The sequence below is a fragment of the Gracilinanus agilis genome, chromosome 5 (assembly GCF_016433145.1).
Source record: "Gracilinanus agilis isolate LMUSP501 chromosome 5, AgileGrace, whole genome shotgun sequence".
Classification (NCBI taxonomy): domain Eukaryota; kingdom Metazoa; phylum Chordata; class Mammalia; order Didelphimorphia; family Didelphidae; genus Gracilinanus; species Gracilinanus agilis.
Window position 1 is genome coordinate 158042488 of NC_058134.1, and position 21525 is coordinate 158064012.

General features: G+C 33.1%; 1 protein-coding gene across 2 annotated transcripts in view; it reads right to left on the bottom strand.

Annotated features, from left to right (window-relative positions):
- The window catches only part of MAGI2 (membrane associated guanylate kinase, WW and PDZ domain containing 2), a 1708818-nt gene that overhangs the window by 1342739 nt on the left and 344554 nt on the right, over nucleotides 1–21525 (bottom strand). The gene's annotated exons all lie outside the window — the stretch shown is intronic.

Here is a 21525-nt window from a genome sequence, read left to right on the forward strand (position 1 = left end):
GGTCTTGATCAAGGACACATGACAAAACTAGTGGAAATGTGCATCGGCCATGGGTCGGGGGAGTGCGGGGGGCGAAGGGGAAAGTAGAAGCATGAATCATGTAACCATGTTAAAAATGAATATTAATAAATGTTTGAAAAAAAGCAAAATGGGTTCAATAGAAAAAGAGGTACAAAATTCTTCAAAAATTAGACATATATAAAGCAATAAAATAAAAAATGAAAAAAGAAGAAAATATTAAATAATTCTTTAGAAAGAAAACTATTGACCAGGGAAATGGATTGAGGAGAAGTAATTTTAAAATTATGGTACTCATTGTAAGCCATGATGATAGAAAGAGCAGAGACATCATATTTCAAGAAATTATCAAGTAAAAAATCTCCTGATATTCTGTAACTATAGGGAAAATAGAAATTAGGAAAAGACTAACAGTAACCTCCTGAAATACATTTTAAAATAATTATTACCAAGAATATTGTAATCAAATTCTAGAACTTCTAGGTCAAAGAGAAAATATTTAAAGCCTCAAAAAAAAACAATTTGAATATCATAGAGATATGGTTAGGATCAAACTATCATTTTAAAGGTATCTGAGTTTTTGTAATATATTATTGTAGAAGTTAAAAGATCTGGAATTAAAACCAAAAATAACCTACACTGCAAAACTGGGTATTTCAGTGGGAAAATGGATATTTTAATAAAATAAAGGACTTTCAATTTTTTTCTGGCAACAGACCACATCTGAATAGAAAATCTGAATTTCAAATCAATATCCAAGAGAAACATAAAAAAAGGTAAAAAGGAAAGAGAAATCACAAAAGATTTAATGATAAATATAATTAAATTCCTATATGGTAAAATGATACATGTACATCTTAAGAACTTTAACATTATTAGGACATTTTAAAGGATTCTACAGAGATAGACAACATGGAAGTAAATCAAATATCTTGTGATGATCTCAAAATAAATGGAAAGTTGTGAAAGTGATATACTGACAGGAGAAAGGAGAAGGGAGAAAAAGAATGTGAAAATTATTTCTAATGAAAGTTGTAAAGAAACATTTACAGTAGAATAGAAAGTGGTGGGCATAGTTAGGAAGTCCTTGACATAATTCTTATTAGAATAGGTTCATAGACTGAATTCTTATCAGAATAGGTTCAAAGAGGGAAGAAAATACATATGTATTTATTCAACTGGACATTGAAATTTATGTTACCAGACAGAGAAGTAAAAGGGAGGGGGCAAAAAGAAAGGAGGTCAGTATAAGGAAAAGGGAAGGTTGATTAAGGGAAGCATTAGTTGGAAGTAAAATAGACGTGGAGAAGAACAAGGTTAAAATACAAAGTGAAGGATAAAGAGAAGAAAATAGGATGGTGAGAAATACACAATTAGTAATCTTAATTGTGAATGGGAATGGGATAAATTCACCTATGACATGGAAATCAATTACCAGACATATTAGAAATCAGAGTCCCACAATTTGTTGCTTACAAGAAACATACTTGAGACATAGAAACACACAACGTGTTAAAATAAGGGACTGGAGCAGAATCCAGTATGTGTCTGCTGATGTAAAAAAGGCAAGGGGCAGCTCTGATAAAGAAAAAATAAAAACAGACCTAATTAAAAAAAAAAAACAAAGTGGGAAGACCATCTTTCTGAAAGGCACCACAGACAATGAAGTAATATCAATACTAAGCATACTTGCACCAAATAGCAAAACAAAAAGAATATTAAAGGAAAAGTTAAATGAATTATAGGAGGAAATAGTAAAACTATATTAGTGAGAGAAACTCAACTTTCACCTCTCAAAGGTAGACAAATCTAAACATAAAACGAATGATCAATAAGTTGAGATAAGTAGAATTTGGAAAAAGTTAGATATCATAGACCTCTGGTAAAAACTGAATGGAAATAGAAAAGAATATATCTTTGTTCTCAGCTATCTGTGTCACTTTCACAAAAAAACTATGTATTAGCGTATAAAAACCTCACAACCAATGCTGAAAATCAGAAATAATAAAGGTACCCCTTTTCAATAAAAATTTGCAGATGATAACATGGTGTGTACTTAGAGAACCCAAGAGAATCAAGTGAAAATAAAAACTAATTGAAATAATTAAAAATGTTAGCTAAGTTGCATGTTTTACATTAACACATAACTCATCATCATTTTGACATTCACTCCCAAAAAACCTATCAGGAAGATATTGAAAGAGATATTTCATTTGAAATTATAGAAGACATTATAAAATAATTAGTATTCCACCTGCCAAGACAAAACCAGGGACTATATAATCACAATTACTTAACAATTTTCACGCTAATAAAGGCATATTTAACTAGTTGAAGTAATAATAATTGTTTATGGTTAAGCTGAGGCAATATAATAAAGTGACAATTCAACATGAATTAGTTTATTTATTCATTGCTATACCAATCAAACTACCAAAGTATTGTTTTATGAAGCTATAGAAAATACTAACAAAATTCATCTGAAGAACAAAAAGGTCAAGAACATCAAGGGAATCAATGAAAAAATGAGGGAGGAAGGCCACCTAGTATTATCAGATTTAAAGCTGTATTACAAAGTGGTACATCAAATATGTAGCAGGAAATGACCATAGTAACCTAGAGTTTGATAAACTCAAATATCCAAACTTTGGGAGAAGGAGATCACCATTTGAAAAAAATACTTAGAAAACTGGAAAAAAAATTTTGATGGAAACCAGGTATAGACCAACATCACGTTATATTCCAAAATAAGGTGAAAAATAGGAAAATGATTTAGATAGAAAGGATTACACTATAATGAAGTAGGAGACCATGGCAATGGGGTCAAGTGACTTGCCCAGGGTCACAGAGCTGGGAAGTGTCTGAGTTCAGATTTGAACCTAGGACCTCCCGTCTCTAGGCCTGGTTCTCAATCCACTGAGCTACCCATCTGCCCCAAGGGAAGAGTTTATTAACAAACAAGAGAGAATGAGAGAGTATCATGGGAATTAAATGGATAAATAGAATTACATGAAATTAAGAAATAAGTTTTTTGCACAAAAATTGTGCAATTATTCCTTCCCTTTAGGTCAGATATAACCTCTAGTTTAATAAAAATACACTTTAAACTATTACAGTCAGAACAGAGTAATTTTTAACAGACTGTTGTAAAAGTGTGGCTTTTTCATGAATGCAAATTCTCCACTACATATTTTCGATTTTGGGCTTTAAAGTTTGACTTATAATTTATCTTTGGTTAATATAATACTCTTAAATTCTTTTGCACACTAATCCATTAAAAATGAGAAAATTATACTACTAAGTTAATGTAATGCAAAATTTATTTGTAATGAGTACTATAATTACTGCCAAACTTTTGAACATATGATTCAATTTTAACCATATTTTTAGTATAGATCATTTATAGTTGAAAAAATTCTTACTTGAATCTATGGAGAAGAGTGATCCTAGAGGCAAAGGAGCATAGGTATTATATTAAAAATATCAATAGGAAGTCATTATGATTGAGTAATCCCTATCTCCTAAATTTATGTACTATATTTCATACTGGATAACCTGTTGACTAATGACACATATTATTTCAAACAAAATTTTAATGATGTGGATAGAAAATCAGCCTCTGAGTCAGAAAGACCAGTGCTCAAATCCCATTTTTGATGCACAATATTCTAGGTAATTCACTAAGACTCTAAGTTGTAGAGAAGTACACATTTATATTGCCAAAATTTCCTTATCAAGGAGTTAGTTGCCTATTGCCTCACAAATATAATATTAGTCACCTTATTAGATCAGATTAAATACAGAATGTTTTTAGTATTTGATGAGCAACAAGTGGGAAGAAAGTGGTTTAAAGATGATATAAGCCCAAGAACGCTGTATCTGGTCTCTCTAAGGAACTATATTTTTAGTCACTGAATCTTCAAGAAATCTTCCTTTGGGGATTCGGCTGCTATCTTTAGATCAGAGATATAGATTATAGGTAGAAACAACATGCAGTACTCGATGTAGTGTTGGAAACCCTGGTATATGCAGGATCATTTTTTCCCGTGACACATTATCTGTTTTATTTGGACAAATGTTTTAATCTCTATGTACCTTAGTCAATTTTATTGGCTAAGTCATATGTAAGTTTTGATATACATTTGTTGACAAAGGTTCCAAACCAGAAACTTCATTCTTTTACAAAATCACAGCTACTTGATTCATCTTCCTATGTATTAAGTAAATACTTTTCAAACTAGTGAATTAGTTCTGAAATTTTGTTAAATTGCACTTTAAAAATAAGGTTTTTTTTTTAATTAGCTCATTTTACATGTCACCTTTAATGGGAATAGTTAGGTTCATTGTACAAAGCAAAGATACATGTGACAGCAAGATGATTTTAGCAAAATGCTTTTACCTGTTAGTTTAGATAATAATTTGCATAGTTAACTATCAGGGGGATGACCTCTCCTTTTTAATGGACTAGTTGTGGCATAGGACTGTGAATTTATTATTTGTGGCATGCTGCAACCTACAGATAATTACCTTTGAGGACATCTATTTCAAACCAAAAACATTGCATTATTCAAATGATCTTTCAATACTATTGCCTTTGCAGAGCAGGTACAACTAAAATGCAGTTAAATGTCCTCAGCCATATTATTAAAGACACAGAAGCAATGCTACCGAACAGATTTTTGGATTGGAAGATCCATTTGGCTAAGATAGTGAACAAGTTTCCTCAGAAAAATTAAATCGAGCTGAAAAACTGAAAGTGGTAGAATCTCTTTAGATTTAATCAAATGACATGGCATAGAGTTGGTAGGTGGAAAAGAGAAATTTGGTTTAGTTACTTCCATTCTGTTATAATAATGTATGACAATGGAATAAAGACACCTTGCCTTCAGTAAAATATATAATTGCTATTCATAGAAGTTAAAAGAAAATGAGGTCTCTGATTTAGAATACAAGCAAGGAAGCCATAGTTTTTCTGCCATTTTTTTCCTGATATGTTTGCACAAATTCAAATTATTTCAAATTAGATATTAACTGATATCAGGTTTGCTTGCTGCTAAAAGTTTTTACTAGTCTTTTCTAGTTCCTGTGCTGTTTTCTGTGATAAAAGGTGCTAAGAATAGATAGTGATGCTACAAAATGTATGCCACTTTAGAAACAGCTGGGTCACATATTGAACTAAAATCCTCCCAAAAAAGCTTAATTGTCTTTTAAGATTCATTTTAAAATTTGAAAAACATCTTGTGAAAAGTCATATATTCAACACCACTGTTTGAAACTGTGTTACAAATGGGATGATTGTAAGTGAAAACATCCAGCAGGACACTCAATTCAGTGTCTACAAGAAATAGGCAATAGGAAGATTCTGCAAAGAAAGAGAAATGAATGGAAATGTTCACATCTGGCTTGGTTGTAGGTGAGGACATCGACTTTCCATGGAAGAATTTGTGAGATAAGGCTATGGTAAGGAGGTCTTCATGGAAGTTTCCCCTTTTTTTTGTATTATACTAGAGAACATGATGTATATCTGATCAAAGATCAACTGAATCTGCGGGCATCTGGGTAGCTCAGTGGATTGAGAGCCAGGCCTGGACATGGGAAGTCCTAGGTTCAAATCTGACCTCAGACACTTTCCAGCTTTGTGACCCTGGGCAAGTCACTTAACACCCATTTGCCTAGCCCTTACCACTCTTCTGCCTTCTACACAGTATTGACTCCAAGACGGAAGGTAAGGTTTTAAAAAAAAAAGATCAACTGAATCAGAAAATCTACAAAATAATCCTAGAAGCATAGCTCTGCTTTCTTATTGGATAATATTAAATATATGAAATATCAAAGATAAAGGACACTTTCCATACTGAACATGAATATATTCAAATCAATGTGATATATACAGTTAATGTCATCCTCTCACAGTCAAAATTAAAAGGAACATTGATTTAAGCCAATTTTATTTTCATCTTTACTCATCCCTCAAGTGACTAGAATATCTTTATATATGCATACTATGACTCCACAAATGTTAGAAAGAACCAATAGTTGTAGTTTCAGACAGAACACCGAACAAATGGACTTTGGATCAGAATTCTTAGTTAAAGTCCTAAGAATGATGCTTAACTAAGTATGCATTGTTGGGTGAGTTACTTAATATACTTGTTGAGAGACTAAACGTCAGAGGAAAAAGAATCATAAAGCACTATATACATTACTTTTTCAGTCATTCATGGTTTTAATAGTCCACTAATACAGATATCAATCTCTTTATGATTTAGCAATTTATGTGACTGTGTGTACCTACGAGTGTATTTATAAATGTATTTATAAAACATATAAACCCACCTGTTAAATAGTGTTAAGTTGGCACTATGTATAGTATGGTAGTTGTGGTAGGGATGACGTTATGCCTGATTCATGTATATCACACACACGTAAGTATGTGTTTATAATTTGATATCTTTTAACATGTTATTGGCTGGCTACTAATTTTCTGGTTATGACATTCTCCAAATTTACTTAGGCTGGTCCACAAATTACTAACATAATCTACAGAGTTTATTGAGATCTGCTAGAAATCCTCCTTTAATTCCACATCATTTAAAATTTTATTGTTATTAATTTTCTGATTAATAAAAATTAACTTTCTCTTACATATTCCTCCCCCAAATTCATTACTGATAAAAATAAAAAGTAGACTTTCAAAACAAATATTCATAGTTAAGCAAAAACAATTTCTAGATCAGTAGCATCCAAACATATATGTTTCATTCTTCATTTTAAGTCTATAACCTCTTTGGCATGAGGTGGATATGCTATATCATTTTTAGTGCTCTGGAATTGTAGTGTTTCATTGTATTGGTTAGAGTTCTAAATTGTTTCAAAATCCCTTTTCTTCATAATGTTATATAAATTGTTCTTCCACTTCTGCTCACTTTACATCAGTACCATGCAGGTCTCTCTCCATTCACACTGCAACTGTCCATTTCATCATTTTATTATGTCAAAGACCTTTTTCTTTAAAATTTGTTACATTTTATTCAATAAAGTTTTCTCCCATTCCAGTGCTCTATCCATTCTACAATTCAGCCTTTAAGTAGAATTACTGAAGAAGATTATTTTCAGGAAAATTGTTATAACATGTCATCACAGAATTGTATGGCTAGTAAAAAAGGTACACAATATTCATGTAGGGTGACCATGAAATAACTCTATAGAGAACATTGTGCTCATTTGTATTAAAGCTAAAATTTTAAAATAAATATTTTGATAGTTAAATTTCAATGTAATATTGTTTCCTTTTAATCTTTTGCAGTTTGTGCAGTTAAAAACATCATTGTGAGAAAGGATTAATAGGGTTTACCAGACTCTTTAAGGTCCCATGATACAAAGAAATTTAAGAAGTTCTATGCTAAGGGGAAATCTCTATAACATTGTATGATGATACTATGGAGGATTATGGGAACATTTATAAATTAACACAGAATGAAAAGATGGACATTGTGTTTGCATCTAGTAATGAATTATATATCTATCATCTGAGGAACAGTTTACCTAGTGAAGTTTATCACAAGAGTTTTGGTTACCAATTGATAATATTTTAAATTTTATTCTCTTCATTTTTCCACACCTATACTTGAATACTTTTTACTGAGACAACAAAGGCATTGTTCCATGGATCAATGAAGAACCTAGTTACTCCAATAATTAATGATCCTGAAAGAAGTAAAACATTAACGTAAACAACAAAGGTACCAAAAAAGTCCTTTATGGGTCTGGGGGAAGAGAAGGGTCATGATCAATGAAGAGGATCATGGAAGAAGTAACACCTTAGATTTATTTTAAAGGATGAGATAAAGGACATGAACTTCCAGGTTCGGTGGATGATATGAACAAATGCACATAGGCAGGAAGATGTGAACATTGATGAAGGGAGGAATATAATTTGTCTGGTGCAGAAATGAGCAGTACACACAAGAATTACATCGTAATGTAAGACATAGGGTAATCATGGAATCCAAGATCTAAAGAATGAACCTCAGAGTTTTTTTAGACCATACATATAATGAAGGCCAGTTTATATTGTGTAAATCTACTTTAAAATGAATGAGCACTTTCTTATTAGATTACTGTTCAAAAGTAGATAGGAAATGTGAAAAATGAAGATTGACCCATTATAACTAGCTTTGGCCATTTATTCGAAAAATGTATATCAACTGTGTGCAAGGAACCTCAAAGAATATTTATTCCAATCCATTTTATAGTTAAAGAAATGAAAGCTTAGGGTAGGGAGGGGGAAAGTAGCCCAAGGTTTATGTATAAAAAATAGTAAATATGAAACACAGGATTTACACCCAACTCTCCTGGGTACAGAGCCATTACCCTTTTTTAATTGCCATGATTTTCCCCAGTAGAATTGGAGACATATAAGGTACAATGTGAGGTGAGTGTGTCAGCTACTCTGTTCAGAAGCAATAAGTAAACTATACTTTTTCCTTGTGACAGTAAGGGATAACTATCAGAGTAGGGATGCATTGAGTTTTTCTGGGGCAATAGGAGTCACTTAGTGAAGTTTTAAGCAAGAGAAAGAGTGGATGACTAGAGCTTTGCATTTTGAATCAGGACAATCTGAGTTCAAATCCTTTTTTACACTCTTACAAGCTTTGTGTTCCTGGACAATAACATCCTTTAGATTCAGTTTTTTTTAACATGTAAAATGCCATCATTGCTTCAATCTATATCACAAGGTTGTTGTGAAGATAAAATGAGATGAAATATGTAAAGTAACTATCCAAATTTAAAATGCTACATAAAGTATAGCTCTTATCATTAATATAACTATGAGGACTTATTCCTTATTTGAGGTAGCTTTGGAAGTTATTTAAAGTAGGACCTTGGGTTTGGGGAATAATAAAGGATTTATTGTCAGAATCTCTCTGAACAATGATCAACATTTAAGAGGTCAAAATGTAATGCAGAAAAGTTTTTCTGGGGTATATTTTTTATCCGCATGTTATCATGGAAAGGGCTCTGTATTTAGAATCATAAAACTGAAAGTCAAGTCCTAATTATGACATTTGTGATTTACATATTCCTGATAAAGTCACAACTTATCAGAACACACTTCAATGTACCTAGTTATGAAGCACAACTAGTTGATATTTGTTTATTAATTACCTACTGTGGACTAGGACTCTACTAAACAATAGGAACCTAAAAAAGGCAAAAGACATATGATTGTAATGGAATACTATTGTGCCTGAAGAAATGACAAGAATAACAGTAAAAATGTGAAAACACTTACATAAAGGGATGTAAAGTGAAGTGAGTAGACCTAGGATAGTGTTGCACACAGTAACAGCAACAATATACAGTGATCTAGTGTGAACGACTTAATTATTATCCCACAAAGACCCGGGACAACTCCAAGGAACTCATAATGAAAAATGCTATCCACCACCATAAAAGGAACTGATGGAGTCTGAATGTAGATTGAAGAATACTATTTTTCACTTTATTTCCTTCATGAATTGTTCACTAGTGTCAGTGATATATGTCTTCTTTTACAACATGAATATGGAAATGTGTATTTTATGATAATATATCATCTATAGCATATTACCTGTCATCTAGAAAAGGGAAGAAAGCTAGGAAGGAAGGAGAAAACAGGGATCACAAAATGTCAGAAAATTATTATAAAAAATTGAATCAAACTGTAATCTGGAAAAAATAAAAAAATAATAGAAAAGGAAAAGTCTACTCACCATGGAATCAAGAAAACATTAGTTGGTCTCCTGCTTTAAATATTTACTACGTAACCCTGAGTCATTTTCAACATCTGTAAAGTGGGTATAACAACAGTAATAATAACAACCTCATGGTTGTTGGGAGAATCATATGAGATAATGTGGAATACTCTTTCATCACCAAATCTTATTATTATTCTTATTAATTCATCATCTATAAAATAAAGATAATGCTGCTTACACTGCCAAACTCTCAGGTGAACAAAGTGCTCTGCAAGCCATAGAATACTAGAGAGATATTTTTTCTAAGCCAAAAACCATATTTCTTGCAGAAGTTGGTGTTCACTAAATGTTCGTTGTATGAATAAAAAATGATCAATGCTGGGTTATCATGGTTATAAATGAGTGAACATCCATGCCTCAGAGTGCATATGTGATTTTGGAAAGTAATTTAGAAAGTCAAGAAATGTTCCCTCATTTTTAAGAACAGTTAGGCAATCAGCAAGTCTCTCATGTGATAGCTATCTTTTTTATTAAGAGCAAAGACTCCATCAAATGTCCAAGTTACCATTAGTACCTTTTTGGCCTTATTTTTCTGATTCCTATTATTCTGCATACAATGTAAAGTGATGATTTTGATATCAAAAAAGTAGTTAATCTGAGTGATGGAGCCCTTCATTTATACAAAAATCCAACAGAAGCTTTTACATGGAGCAGAATATTTTTTTCAGTGAACATTATCATCTCTAGGAGCATATGCTTACCATCCCCCAAGAAACACTTTCAGCTAAATGGCTTGTAACTACCATAAAAAAATCTGAGACAATCAGGATCCGTTGTAGGCTGATATCAGGCCTCTAATGCACATAGAAGAAATGACAAACAGGAAAAATAGTTTCCCCATGTCAGGATCTGCCTGGTGTCTTGCTCTTGCTTCTTGTTTTCCCCTCTCTACTTGTTTCTGAGATAATGTAGGGGCCCACTGATTTCTGTTCATTCATTTTTTCAGCTGAAATTTACCTTTGAGCAATAGAAATTGGTCCGTATTCACCACAAAGAGGAGGCGGGCTTACAGGGAATCTAACATTTAACACAATCTTGTCTGGTCCTGGTTCTCTTTCATCTGCTCCTCACCAATGTCTGATGCCTCAAGATTGTGACATTTTTCATATTCAAAAAGTGTGATTAATGGATATTGATGTGTAACCCTGGCTTCATGTTGGAACTGGCTTGTGAAATCCCATGGAAGGAAGATCCTGACTATCAAGCTGACCTGAAAGGATTTTGTCCCATAAACTAAAGACTAAAGAGGCTTACAGAGATCCAGGGATGCCATAGTTTCCTGCAGTGGGACATCAGTATACAGAAAGGAGGAACCACTAAGACTAGTAAAGTGTGTTACTAAAGTCATCCTGTGGGTAAAGAACTATTCGTGATCAACATGGTCCAAAATAGGAAAACATGGCATTGATATCGACTCTTCATTGACTTTTCAGCTTTTAACTATTATATTAAAGATTAAGCTTTCACTATAATCAAACATTTTTGAAATATCTCTGGGTTTAAAGTGAAATACCCTCAAACTCATAAGTATTTTCTACAGCAAGGTCTTTGGATAATGCATGCTTTTTAGAACAAATCTTCCATGTGAAGAAAAACAAAAATAATTCATAAATCATGAGAAGCAAACAAATGGAATTTATATTTAGGGGGGGGGAGTAGGAAGCTATGTAAGATTCCCAATGATGAAAAACACCTCTCTAAACAGCTTAAATTGTTCTAGTTATAATGACAGAGAACAGAATCCAGTCTGACTCAAAATTGTAAAGTCAGCAAATCATTTTTTTAGTATTTTCTTTTTGCACCTTTCTCTCATTTTGGTGGCAACTTGTCCCTAATTTCAGGTGCCTGTGGTCTTACTAGAGCAGCTAGGTGGCATAGTGGATAGAGTACTGGCCATGAAGTCAGTAGGACCTTAGTTCGAATCTGATCTCAGACACTTATTAACTGTGTGACCCTGGAAAACTCACAACCCTATTTATTTCAGTTTCCTTATCTCAAAAGTGAACTAGAGAAGAAATTGGCCAACAGCTACAATATCTTTGCTAAGAAAACCCAGAATAGTGTTACATGAAATTGGACACAACTAACCAGCTAAATAAGAAGCTATTTGACTCCTATACCAGTCCAAAATTTAGGCATCAACATAATGGGCAACTTATAAAGTTGTTGGAAGTCTCCCTCTTCTTACACTCCCCCTATCCTGACATGATGCTTTGGGTTGCCTTCTAGGTACCTATTTCTTGGAATTAATCAATCTAAATAAACCTGAATCTTTTCATCACTAGCTTCTCTCAAAGTCAGAACTCTAGCCCCACATTAGTTTAGGCTAAATGGCCCCTCCTACTAGACTTTACATTTCTCTCTTCCCTTTCCAGAACACAGACTTTCCCCTTTTACTCCATTTTCTTTCCCTTTCCCCCAACACTCCAATAAATATATCTAATATATTGTATGTCTTATTTTTAACATTTTAATTGCCATTTTATTTTATTTTCTTATAGTATCATTCATTACTAGACATCCTGGAAAACATCCTTCTTCCTCCAACATTATTTCTATCTTTGGTAATGATGCCTGGGACAAAGAAGGGCATCTGTGGAGCACATCCTTTTCATTAACAGAAGTATAACCATAATTGATTTGATAACTTCACCTTAAAAAAAGCCCTACATTTAAAAAAGTTTTTTCCTAACTTTTAAAATGTAATTGTCACTGTGACCTGGCTCTTTTTTTTATTTTATCATCATCCTTTTCTAACATAAATTGAATGAAGCACACTTCAGTGAAATCTACTGATTGAGGGATACATTGGCATAGCTTTGTTGCTCGTAGCAAACCATTCTGACCCATCTCTTTAAATAGAAGACCAAATTCATTAAAATTAAAAGCCATTTTAAAATTCATTCACAATCAAGGTGAATTAGTACAATTTTATTTGTAATTGCATTTAAAGTTAATGCTCTTGTGCCAGTATATTCATTTATAGTATCAAATATAATACTCAAAGTCTGATTAACAAGCCATGTCTTTATCACTTCAGCTAGAAATTTAATATAACTTTCAGGCCTATTAAATCTGTCTGCATTCTCTCTTAATCTCAATTCACATAGCAGAGTATCACATCATGAATTCCCATAATATTTGTTACTACTGACCCTTGAAGTTTGCTTAGTACTTACAGAAGGCATTGAGAGTTGATTATCATGGCAGAGATTTCAATAGAAAGTATTTAAATACAACAGGAAAACATAGACAAGTAAATAAATGCTCTAGAAATTTAACATGGCATGTTAGCTCTTTTAAAGGAGAAAAATGAGGGAGAAGTAAAAGACAAATATTTTGTTTTTGTATCCTCATCTTTAATCTTAGCAAAGCTTAGTGGAGTTTACTGAATAGAATTGAATTATAAAAAATGGATGAAAATAAATTGGAAGCATTATCAAAGTGAATACTATGATAAAGTGTGAAATGAAAAGTTAGCTTGATATCAATGCTTCATGCTATATATTAATTGTAAAAAGCAGTATGAAATGCCTTACAGTGGCAATTTAGCTTGTCTAAAATATCTCCCATAACCTATTACTGAATTAGTTTAGCTATTAGGAGTTAATCATATTATAGTTATTTATATGTGTATGTATGTATATATATATATATATCTTCTCTATATGTGCTTTAAAAAAGAATTCAGTTAAATGATTAAAGGAAATCTTTGAACTTGAAAAATTTGTAAGATGTTCCTCAATTCTTTCCCAAAAATATCCATTTCTCTACTCCATCCAAGACTGAAGTTTTCCATATTTTCAACTCACCCTCCCTCCTATGATCATTGAGTTAATCTCTAGTCATGTATCTCTATGGTCTACTAGACATTTCCATTGTGTAACTTATCAACATTTCTGTTTCAGTGTGTCTAAAAGTAAACTTCTTTTCTTTCTGCCAACAGTCAACAATATTTCAGTCACTATATTTAAGTGCCTATTTTGTACCACGTATGCTGCTACATACTAGAGATACAAGCAAAGACAAACACAAAACAAACCAAAAAACCAACAGCACCAATAACTCAAAAGGTCAATCAAATGGGGGTGCCAATAAGCAAACAACTTTAAACAAAAATTATAAATGGGGTAAATTGGAAAAAAAAAACTCAATGAAAAAGTACTAAGATTAAGATATATTTGTAATAGCTTCCTATAAAAGGTAGGATGTTTTCTGAGGCTTCAAAGAAGCCACAGGAATCAAGAAGTAGAAATGAGGAGAGAGAACATTTCAAGCATGGAGTATATGCAGTAAAAATTCTCAGTCAGGAGATTAAATTCAATGTGAGAACAGCAAAGCTTCCAGCTTCCCAGGAATGGAGACTATGTAGAGAGGCAAAAGGTTCAAGAAAACTGTTAAAGTAGAAAGAAGGCAGCTTGTACCAAAGAGGTCCCAAAACTCCATTTCTTTTTCTATACCAGTGATGCCATAACTGCTGATCACACAGCCACAGTTGGGTGGTTCAGTGGATAGAAAGAGCCAGGCAGAAAGAATGGAAGTCCTGGGTTCAAATTTGACCTTAGACACTTACTATTTTTGTGACCCTGGGCAAGTCACTTAACTTTGATTGCCTAGTTCTTGTTTCTCTTCTGACTTATTTTTTTATTTTTAAATTTTTAAACCCTTAAATTCTGTGTATTTGCTCTTAGGTGGAAGAGTGGTAAGGGTGGGCAATGGGAGTCAAGTGACTTGCCCAGGGTCACACAGCTGGGAAGTGGCTGAGGCCAGATCTGAACCCAGGACCTCCCGTCTCTAGGCCTGACTCTCAATCCACTGAGCTACCCAGATGCCCGCTCTTCTGACTTAGAATCAATACATAGTATCAGAAAGAAAAAAATAAAATTGACTTAGAATCAATACATAGTATCAAAAAGAAACAAATAATATATGTTTTAAATTCCACATCTTGGAATCATCTCTGACACTCTACTCACCTTCCTTTAAATCAGAATCTTTTTTTTTATGTTTCCTATGCAATGTCTCTCATACCTTCCCTTTATTTTTCATCCTCATTATTTGTTACTCTACTCCAGGTTTATATCACCTCATTCCTGTCAGGAAAAATGGTGTAGTCAAAGGATATCCAATTTGGCATTTGAGGACTAGTTTTCAAATCTCAGCCCCTCAAATCACCACCTGGTTGACCCTGTGTAAATCATTAACATTTCTGGGACTGTATTTCTTCATTTTTATGATAAAGAGATTTTACTAGATTAGTTCTAATATCTCTTTTTGGAGGGGGGAATGATAATTTAGTCCAAGTAATCATCAAACATCCAAGTATTTGTGGTAGATGTTATAAAGAAAACTGAATGTATGTGTGTATAAATACATATACAGTAACTTTTCTTTATTACCTGAAAATCAAAGCAGAAACTAGCACATAGCATGAAAAAACATGAAGGCAAAAAAATTGAACACCAAACAAGTGCATGAAAACTTAATGAAATATTTAGAACATTTATAATTCAAGGATAAGTGCAATTTAGGGAATGGGAGTAGAGATGGCCCTAGGCAAAACAACATATTCAGACCTTAGGCATATACTACACTATGCTTCTATAAACCCTTCTCTTGACACACTCTTTATTGCCTTTCCTTAAACACTAAATTTTAAATAAAACCTTTAAAAGTCTTGACATGTTATCACAGAATCCCAGGCTAGGAAAAACTTCATAAGCATCCTATTCCAATTTATACGTAAATTTAACTTCATCAAGTAATCATTCATTTTTTTTTCAGTTAATGATTTCTAGGAAATAAGTATTAGATAATTTTTTAAAATTCAGTTTTAATTCTGATTCAGCAATTTAGTTATTCTCAGATTTGGGGCAAGTTGCTAAACTTCAATATATTTTTTTTAATTCTGGAAGATGGAGAAAAAGATACCAAATTCTATAATGTATCTGAATCAACTTTGAAAAATATAAGCTGTTATAGACATAAGGCAAATGGATTTTTCTAGCTATCTATTATACTTGTGCCTTTATTTCTTTCTTGGTCCTCTTTCTACTTCTTGGTCCTTATTCTATTTCTCTTTCTACTTCCCTTGACCTTTGTTTTCTCTCCCTCAGAAGTAAGGGAATAAGCATTTATTTCGTGCCTTCTATGTGCCAAATATTGTGCTAAGTCCTTTATGATCCCCATAATAACTCTGTAAAGTAGGTTCCATTATTATCCCCATTTTATACTTGAAGAAACTGAGGCAAACTGTGCTTAAGTGATTTGCACAGGGTCACAATACTAAAGAAGTAGATGTGGTCAGAAAATCTTCCTGAATCTAGTCCATTGCTCTTGCCACTGTGCCACTTACTTGCCTCATATCAGTCTCCTTAAATAGAGAATAAAGAGAAAAAGGAGAAAGTACATGAAGAAAAACAGAGAATGGAAGGAGGAAGAGGAAGTAAACACAATGATTGTTTTCTTGTTTATACATTATATTATGACTATTATCTTACCTGGAATCTTTAATTTCACACATTCAACAAACTTAAATACTGGAAAGAATAAATAGCTTGAGTCTGTAAAATATTTTGTCTTCTTTTTCTTCCTTTTTTGTTTGCTTTGTGTAGCACCCCCTTTAGCCAAGTAGAAAGAGTATATTTGATAATGGCTGCCTAAAGAAGACAGAAGTCCCCCAGGTATTCTGACTTAGGTCAAAGAAGAATTTTGCAATGAAGGTATATTTGCTATGATATCTCAGAGATTCTTCCCAAATGGTTATAGGTTTCATTTCTCTGTGGAATAAATCTGGAACCCAGAGGGCTGAAGGAAGGGGAGAAGAATAAAAACTTGATTAGTCTTTTGAAAAAATTTCTCCGTCTTAATGGGAAAGGGAGAAGACCACTTAGAGTGAATGGGTCATAGAATTAGAGTTGAAAGAATGCTAAGGATTCATTTAATTAAACATCTTCATTTTATAAATGAAAAAAAAAAAGCTGAGGGCAAGAAAGGTGAGGTGGTTCATTTATGACCCCACAGATAGTGTGGCTAGGCTGGGAATAAAAGCAATCATCTGACTCTAGATAAAGGGCTCTAGAGATAAGCAACTTCTCAACCCTTTGAACCCATTTAAAGATGATAGACTCATCCTATACTTCCAGTGAAGAAAAGATTATATTTTAATGATGGCTCTCTAAAACCAGTGTGTTTAAACAGAGAATAATGGTTTTAAAAATCAAAATAAGGAAAGCAGTATCTCATTAGAAGTGGAGCATCAAAAGTATTGGAGAAAAATCTTTGAAATCAGTGATTTTACTAGATAGGGCATCAATTCATACCACAGACTAGAGTCTTTAGGTCACTTGGCTTTAGGGTTGGTCTTCAGTTGGTGGCAAGTGTAAAGTGAGAGTGGTCATCCATATGAATTCCATTTCTTAACTGAGAGAATTAGTAATCAATCACCATATTAGATTCTTTAATAGCTATTTCCCAAGACAGTAATAATTTAAACAAAAAAAGAAAGAAGGCCAATGCTTATCCTAATGGAAAATGTGAAGTATTTTGTGGGATCTGATTTTATACTGAATGCAATTCAATTTTCAATACTTTCAGAATATTAACAGGACTAAAGTGAAGAAAATGATGGCTAAATTAGGAATTTCCACATATATTTAGCATCTTATAGAATCTCTCTTTGTTTGTTATTCCACTACACTATTAAATATTTTCTAGCAATTAGGAATCTAAAGGTTAATAAAACTGGCTAATTGCCTGAAATTCTACTTGAAAGAGTGATCACTGTCACTGTCTTCATATTCCTATGGTACACAAAGTTAGGGATTATGAATTGCTCTAAAGACCATTTGGAGGATTAACAAGATTTAGCACAATGCCTTTGCATATGGCTAACAGGTTATCTGAATTGAATTTGGAAAAATTAAATAATGACTTTAGCATTTTTAATCTTAAAAAGATGTAAATTTTAATGTGCTTTTATTTAAAATACTACTCAAGAATTTAGCCTGTCTTAATAGAGATCACAATAATACTACTTTGTGGCACAATGTATCTGCATTTTAATTTATAGCAAATGAATGAAGCAGAAAGATAAGTAATTTATGCTCTTAATTAGATCATGTAAAAGATTAAATCATGGTAATATCTAAAATCATAACTTTATGATTAGAAATATTAAGTCAATAAAGGATTATATTAACAAATGTTAAAGATTTTTCTCACAACCCTGTTTCCAAGCCATGGGGTTTTAGTGTAATACATAGAGAGAAATATTAATAAAAAACTCTTTTTATAATTCATCAAGATGATTCATATAAGCAATACACAGAGCTGGAGGAAGAGTTCTATATTTCAAGTTGCAAAAGTTGCCCATTTTTCAGATGAATAAAATATTTGTTCCTTCATTCATCTACTGTTAAAAGGTTTTTTGTTTAGTATATAAATCCATAAAGACACAAGGAGACTAATATTACTGTTTGGATTTAAAGATAACAAGTGAGATTACTAAGTACTTAAATTGAGATGTGTTTCTAGGTTCAGGACCATGAGACAGGATTTTAGGGAAGGTTATAACAGTAGAATATAAACTCTTTTCCATTCCACTGTACTAAAATAGCTTTAGGGAAGGCTATAACAAGAAATCTGTTGTCTGAAATCGGTGTAACTAAGACCAGCTTGGCTACTGCAGGGTATGTCTGAGTTCTTAAAATGTGTTTATGAGATGTATAAACAGATCTTTGAGAGAAATATCTTTTTAAAAATATTGACTTTGCTTATCTTCATCTAGGACATGCTGGCTACTTGTGGGTATCAGAAGGCTCAATCCTTGGTGGTCCTTGTCTTTTCTTCTTCCATATGTGTCATATGTTTCATCAGCTCCCATTAATTCAATTACTATGTCTACGATAATTCTCAAATTTACTTATTGATGCTTAACCTTTTTTGTAGAGCTTCAGACTCACAACTTCAATTCCCTTTTGGACATACTGAACTAGATGTCTCAAAGACATCTTAAAGCTGATATGTACAAAACCAACGTCATCTTTTCCTCAAAATCCCTCCCTATTCCCAAATTCCTTGTTACTCCTCAGGGTACCAATTTATCACAAGATGGGTATTAGCATCAATTCTTCACTCTCTTTAACCCAGTAATATAAAATTTGTTGCCAAGCCTGTCAGTTTCACCTTTGTAATTTTGCTTAAATACCTCCAGTGTCCCCACTTCTCTCTTCTGAAAATGATTAGCATAAGTCCTCATCACCTCATTCCCAGACTGCTGATTGGTCAGCTTGCAATAAGTCTCCTCCCACTCCACATCTACTTGGCTGTCAAAAGGATCACCCTAAATTTCAGATGTATCAAGTAACCACCTTTTCAAAAAAAGAAAAAAAAACTACCATCAATTGTCTCCCTATGATAACCAGGATGAATGAAAAATCCTTAGTTTGCTGGTCCAAATCCTACATAATTTACAATAGGACCATTCTAATCTTCTAACACCCAGATAAAAGCCTGCCTTATTCAGGATATCTCTCTTGACCTTTCCCTTGATTTTAGTTCCTGCCCTCGGTCTAGTATTTCTAATTCATTCTGTATGTAACCTGTTTGTACATATTTCCTTTGGATATTGCCTTCCCCATTAGATTGAGAGCAGGGATAGTTTTGCTTTTAAAAATATCTATCCCCATCAGTTAGCACAGCGATTGGTATATAGCAGGCACTTAGAAAATGTTTACTGAGTGACTGAGAGAGACTTGATAAGGCTTCGCAAAGAAGATGGAACCCAATTTTAAATTTGAAGGAAGATAACCATTTTCTGATGGGTAGAAATGAAGAAGGAGCTTAATTCAGGCATGGAAAAAGCTTTGGCAAATATATCTAAGTGGGAAATGGAATTCAAAGTTTAGTTACCAGAAAGTAGAGGTTTGGCTGGAATTCAAAGTGCATAAATAAGAGTAATATGTATAAGATTTTAAAAGGCAGAAAAAAGTCAGACTGAAGAGGGCTTTAAACCCTCGGTTAAAGATTTTCTATTTTACTTTGAAAGAAATGAGGGTGTCAAGTGGAATAGTGACACTGCCACAATTGGGACTAAGGAAATTATTTTGGTGCCTGAGTAATTTAATTTCCAGCTCTTGATTTCCCGTTCATATTTCTCTTTAACAGAACAATGGAAATTGTATAGTATGGACAGATTAGTATTTAGGGAGCAAATGACCATGCAGTTTCTGGAACTTATGGTTTGGTTTTTTAAAAACATTTATTAATATTTATTTTTTTAGAAAAGTTAACATGGTTACATGATTCATGCTCTTACTTTCCCGTTCATCCCTCCCCACCTCCCACCTGTATGGCCAATGAACATTTCCACTGGTTTTAACATGTGTCATTGATCAAGACCTATTTCCAAATTGATGATAGTTGCATTGGTGTGGTAGTTTTGAGTCTGCATCCCCCATTATTGTCCATCTCAACCTATGTGTTCAAGCAGTTGCTTTTCTTCTGTGTTTCCACTCCTGCAGTTCTTCCTCTGAATGTGGGTAGCGTTCTTTTCCATAAATCCCTCAGAATTATTCTAGGTCATTGCATTGCTGTTAGTACAGAAGTCCATTATATTCAATTTTACCACAGTGTATCACTCTCTGTATACAATGTTCTTCTGGCTATGTTCCTTTCGCTCTGCATCAATTACTAGAGATCTTTCCAGTTCACATGGAATTCCTCTAGTTTATTATTCCTTTGAGCTCAATAATATTCCATCACCAGCATATACCACAATTTGTTCAGCCATTCCCCAATTGAAAGGCATCCCCTCATTTTCCAGTTTTTTGCCACTACGAAAAGAATGGCTATAAATATTTTCGTACAAGTCTGTTTATCTATGATCTCTTTGGGATACAAACCCAGCAATGCTACGGCTGGATAAAAGGGCAGGCATCTTTTACAGCCCTTTGAGCAGAGTTCCAAATTGCCATCCAGAATGGTTGCATCAGTTCACAACTCGACCAGCAATGCATTAATGTCCCAGTTTTGCCACATCCCCTCCAACATTCATTATTTTCCCCTTCTATCATTTTAGCCAATCTGCTAGGTGTGAGGTGATACCTCAGAGTTGTTTTGATTTGCATTTCTCTAATTATTAGAGATTTATAACACTTTCTCAAGTGCTTATTGATACTTTTGATTTCTTTATCTGAAAATTGCCTATTCCTGTCCCTTGCCCATTTATCAATTAGAGAATGGCTTGATTTTTTATACAATTGATTTAACTCTTTGTATATTTGAGTAATTAGACCCCTGTCAGAGTTTTTTGTTATAAATATTTTTCCCAATTTGTTGTTTCCCTTCTGATTTTGGCTACATTGTTTTTGTTTGTACCAAAGCGTTTTAATTTTATATAATCAAAATCATTTATTTTACATTTTGTAATTTTCTCTAACTCCTGCTTGGTTTTAAAATCTTTCCCTTCCCAGAGATCTGACAAGCATACTATTCTGTATTTACTTAGCTTATTTATAGTTCCCCCTTTATATTCAAATCATTCACTGATTCTGAATTTATCTTGGTGTAGGGTATGAGATGTTGATCTAAACCTAATCTCTCCCATATTGTTTTCCAAATTTCCCAGCAGTTTTTGTCAGATAGTGGATTTTTGTCCCAAACGTTGGGCTCTTTGGGTTTATCATACACTGTCTTGCTGATGTCA